Genomic DNA, 6,008 nt, shown 5'->3' with positions numbered 1-6,008 from the left:
TACCAACTGAAATGTCCCGTTCTTATTGATTAAAAACGTTCCATATTAATTGATTTCGTTGCGAGGTTTTGACCTCTATATGAGACGTTTTTCAAAGACTGCATTCATTTTTAAAACAAACCATAACCTTTATTTCATAGATAAAGGTTTTAAAAAGCTTTACGAAGATTATCAAATAATGATAATCTAAAATATCCTGTTTACACACGACCATTACATAATGGTTTACAATACAAATATGTTACAACAAAATAAGTTTCTTGAATGCAGTTTTTACACAATATCATACAAGCATGGACTCCAAATCTCGTCCTTATTTAAGTATGCGACAGCGGAAGCTCTTAATAATTACCTGAGAATAAACATGCTTAAAACGTCAACAAAAATGTTGGTGAGTTATAGGTTTAACCTCTATATATCAAATCATAATAATAGACCACAAGATTTCATATTTCAATACACATCCCATACATAGAGATAAAAATCATTCATATGGTGAACACCTGGTAATCGACATTAACAAGATGCATATATAAGAATATCCCCATCATTCCGGGACACCCTTCGGATATGATATAAATTCCGAAGTACTAAAGCATCCGGTACTTTGGATGGGGTTTGTTAGGCCCAATAGATCTATCTTTAGGATTCACGTCAATTAGGGTGTCTGTTCCCTAATTCTTAGATTACCAGACTTAATAAAAATGGGCATATTCGATTTCGATAATTCAACCATAGAATGTAGTTTCACGTACTTGTGTCTATTTTGTAAATCATTTATAAAACCTGCATGTATTCTCATCCCAAAAATATTAGATTTTAAAAGTGGGACTATAACTCACTTTCACAGATTTTTACTTCGTCGGGAAGTAAGACTTGGCCACTGATTGATTCACGAACCTATAACAATATATACATATATATCAAAGTATGTTCAAAATATATTTACAACACTTTTAATATATTTTGATGTTTTAAGTTTATTAAGTCAGCTGTCCTCGTTAGTAACCTACAACTAGTTGTCCACAGTTAGATGTACAGAAATAAATCGATAAATATTATCTTGAATCAATCCACGACCCAGTGTATACGTATCTCAGTATTGATCACAACTCAAACTATATATATTTTGGAATCAACCTCAACCCTGTATAGCTAACTCCAACATTCACATATAGAGTGTCTATGGTTGTTCCGAAATATATATAGATGTGTCGACATGATAGGTCGAAACATTGTATACGTGTCTATGGTATCTCAAGATTACATAATATACAATACAAGTTGATTAAGTTATGGTTGGAATAGATTTGTTACCTAATTTTCACGTAGCTAAAATGAGAAAAATTATCCAATCTTGTTTTACCCATAACTTCTTCATTTTAAATCCGTTTTGAGTGAATCAAATTGCTATGATTTCATATTGAACTCTATTTTATGAATCTAAACAGAAAAAGTATAGGTTTATAGTCAGAAAAATAAGTTACAAGTCGTTTTTGTAAAGGTAGTCATTTCAGTCGAAAGAACGACGTCTAGATGACCATTTTAGAAAACATACTTCCACTTTGAGTTTAACCATAATTTTTGGATATAGTTTCATGTTCATAATAAAAATCATTTTCTCAGAATAACAACTTTTAAATCAAAGTTTATCATAGTTTTTAATTAACTAACCCAAAACAGCCCGTGGTGTTACTACGACGGCGTAAATCCGGTTTTACGGTGTTTTTCGTGTTTCCAGGTTTTAAATCATTAAGTTAGCATATCATATAGATATAGAACATGTGTTTAGTTGATTTTAATAGTCAATTTAGAAGGATTAACTTTTGTTTGTGAACAAGTTTAGAATTAACTAAACTATGTTCTAGTGATTACAAGTTTAAACCTTCGAATAAGATAGCTTTATATGTATGAATCGAATGATGTTATGAACATCATTACTACCTTAAGTTCCTTGGATAAACCTACTGGAAAAGAGAAAAATGGATCTAGCTTCAACGGATCCTTGGATGGCTCGAAGTTCTTGAAGCAGAATCATGACACGAAAACAAGTTCAAGTAAGATCATCACTTGAAATAAGATTGTTATAGTTATTGAAATTGAACCAAAGTTTGAATATGATTATTACCTTGTATTAGAATGATAACCTACTGTAAGAAACAAAGATTTCTTGAGGTTAGATGATCACCTTACAAGATTGGAAGTGAGCTAGCAAACTTGAAAGTATTGTTGATTTTATGTAACTAGAACTTGTAGAATATATGAAGAACACTTAGAACTTGAAGATAGAACTTGAGAGAGATCAATTAGATGAAGAAAATTGAAGAATGAAAGTGTTTGTAGGTGTTTTTGGTCGTTGGTGTATGGATTAGATATAAAGGATATGTAATTTTGTTTTCATGTAAATAAGTCATGAATGATTACTCATATTTTTGTAATTTTATAAGATATTTCATGCTAGTTGCCAAATGATGGTTCCCACATGTGTTAGGTGACTCACATGGGCTGCTAAGAGCTGATCATTGGATTGTATATACCAATAGTACATACATCTAAAAGCTGTGTATTGTACGAGTACGAATACGGGTGCATACGAGTAGAATTGTTGATGAAACTGAACGAGGATGTAATTGTAAGCATTTTTGTTAAGTAGAAGTATTTTGATAAGTGTATTGAAGTCTTTCAAAAGTGTATAAATACATATTAAAACACTACATGTATATACATTTTAACTGAGTCGTTAAGTCATCGTTAGTCGTTACATGTAAGTGTTGTTTTGAAACCTTTAGGTTAACGATCTTGTTAAATGTTGTTAACCCAATGTTTATAATATCAAATGAGATTTTAAATTATTATATTATCATGATATTATCATGTATGAATATCTCTTAATATGATATATATACATTAAATGTCTTTACAACGATAATCGTTACATATATGTCTCGTTTAAAAATCATTAAGTTAGTAGTCTTGTTTTTACATATGTAGTTCATTGTTAATATACTTAATGATATGTTTACTTATCATAGTATTATGTTAACTATATATATATATATATATCCATATATATGTCATCATATAGTTTTTACAAGTTTTAACGTTCGTGAATCACCGGTCAACTTGGGTGGTCAATTGTCTATATGAAACATATTTCAATTAATCAAGTCTTAACAAGTTTGATTGCTTAACATGTTGGAAACATTTAATCATGTAAATATCAATCTCAATTAATATATATAAACATGGAAAAGTTCGGGTCACTACATTAATCGGTTTACCAAGAGTAGTCTTGCGCAAACACTCAAACGGGATTACACGACGCAAGTGATGTTCTTGTCATCTAAGACCTCCTATTTGTAATCAATTAATTCAATTAGTCAAAAGACTTAAATGATGATCATGCCAATGATGTGTTGATCATGATCCACTCCTATGTTAACTAATGGTTTAGCTTAGTTCATTCCCTTGGTCCAGTTAAATGCTCAAATCGCCCAACCCAAGTAATCAATTAAGTGTAGTAATAGGATCCCTATAAACGTCACTAGATAAGGCAAATTTCTAACACCTATTAGCTATATGGAATTGAGTAGTGAAAATATGTATAACAGATTCTAGGGAATTGATCGTTTACCTAGACAACTACACATATCAAATAAGCTATCTGAAAGTATCTACAAGAGTCGTTCTTACATTCCTATATAGATTAATCGTTTGGACGCAACTTACCCCTTTTGGTAAAAGACGGGCAAACACTTGTCACTAGGTGCAAATCAATATACTAAATCAAAAAGATGGTGTTTCTTAGTTAAACAAGTATACTAACTAATTGAATCGAAAAGATTAAACTTAACAAGAATGGTTCTTGTATTCAAACATCAAACTATCATACATAAGAACAATCAATCAACCAAAGTAACAATCAACATCTCGGTTATTAATCTAGACAAGCATAAAAAGAACTAGCTAACAATCATATTTAAAGACAATAACAAACTGGAAATAAAGATAGAATTCATTGTGATAACAAGAATCGACCTTTGATATGAATCTTGGATGATGATCCTGATGATTCTTGAATCTGGATTGAAATGATGGATTAGGTGATCCTGGATTACTCCAAGGATCACCTTGAATCGTAACCTCTGCCTCTAAAAATGACTGTGTAATGGTGTCTGAAGAATGAAGCTGGAAAGGGGCTTAAAAAGGAAGAATATAGCTGGAAAAGCCAGCGTGCGCGGCGCGCACAAAAGTAGGTGCGCGGGGCGCACTAGCCACCTACCATCTTTTACTTTACAGCTCGATTACACGTCTCAGATTTACTTTACAGACGAAAAAGGGGATCGTGCGCGGAGGATGTGCGCGGTGCGCACTGTAGTGCGCGGAGTGCACACTTTAATTTTGCGCGGTGCTCATTTATGTTTTGTTTAAGCAACTTTCTGATCAAAATTGGGCGTGCGCGGTGCGTGCGCGGAGTGCACACCCAGGGTGCACGTTTTTGTTTCTTCGTTTCTTGTTCTGGTTTTGATCTTTGAGTTGTTTCATTCATTATCTTCAACATTTCTTCAAGTATACAATGATTCTATGCTTAATTACAATACAATGAAATATACAAGGAAATAATTCAAATAAAAATGTAAAACAATGAAAATGACTTGATATTGCGACTAATGATATGTCTATTTTGAGCAATATCAAGTCATTTTCATTGTTTTACATTTTTATTTGTATTATTTCCTTGTATATTTCATTGTATTGTAATTAAGCATAGAATCATTGTATACTTGAAGAAATGTTGAAGATAATGAATGAAACAACTCAAAGATCAAAACCAGAACAAGAAACGAAGAAACAAAAACGTGCACCCTGGGTGTGCACTCCGCGCACGCACCGCGCACGCCCAATTTTGATTAGAAAGTTGCTTAAACAAAACATAAATGCGCACCGCACAAAATTAAAGTGTGCACTCCGCGCACTACAGTGCGCACCGCACACATCCTCCGCGCACGATCCCCTTTTTCGTCTGTAAAGTAGATCAGAGACGTGTAATCGAGCTGTAAAGTAAAAGGTGGTAGGTGGCTAGTGCGCCCCGCGCACCTACTTTTGTGCGCGCCGCTCACGCTGGCTTTTCCAGCTATATTCTTCCTTTTTAAGCCCCTTTCCAGCTTCATTCTTCAGACACCATTACACAGTAATTTTTAGAGGCAGAGGTTACGATTCAAGGTGATCCTTGGAGTATTCCAGGATCACCTAATCCATTATTTCAATCCGGATTCAAGAATCATGAGGATCATCATCCAAGATTCATATCAAAGGTCGATTCTTGTTATCACAATGAATTCTATCTTTATTTACAGTTTGTATTGTCTTTAAATATGATTGTTAGCTAGTTCTTTTTATGCTTGTCTAGATTAATAACCGAGATGTTGATTGTTACTTTGGTTGATTGATTGTTCTTATGTATGATAGTTTGATGTTTGAATACAAGAACCATTCTTGTTAAGTTTAATCTTTTCGATTCAATTAGTTAGTATACTTGTTCAACTAAGAAACACCATCTTGTTGATTTAGTATATTGATTTGCACCTAGTGACAAGTGTTTGCCCGTATTTTACCAAAAGGGGTAAGTTGCGTCCAAACGATTAATCAATATAGGAATGTAAGAACGACTCTTGTAGATACTTTCGGATAGCTTATTTGATATGTGTAGTTGTCTAGGTAAACGATCAATTCCCTAGAATCTGTTATACATATTTTCACTGCTCAATTCCATATAGCTAATAGGTGTTAGAAATTTGCCTTATCTAGTGACGTTTATAGGGATCCTATTACTACACTTAATTGATTACTTGGGTTGGGCGATTTGAGCATTTAACTGGACCAAGGGAATGAACTAAGCTAAACCATTAGTTGACATAGGAGTGGATCATGATCAACACATCATTGGCATGATCATCATTCAAGTCTTTAGACTAGTTGAATTAATTGATTACAAATAGGAGGTCTTA

The sequence above is a fragment of the Rutidosis leptorrhynchoides genome, chromosome 3 (assembly GCF_046630445.1).
Source record: "Rutidosis leptorrhynchoides isolate AG116_Rl617_1_P2 chromosome 3, CSIRO_AGI_Rlap_v1, whole genome shotgun sequence".
NCBI classification, from domain to species: Eukaryota; Viridiplantae; Streptophyta; class Magnoliopsida; order Asterales; family Asteraceae; genus Rutidosis; species Rutidosis leptorrhynchoides.
The sequence above is the reverse complement of the archived record's forward strand: the minus strand, read 5'-3'. Positions refer to the sequence as shown.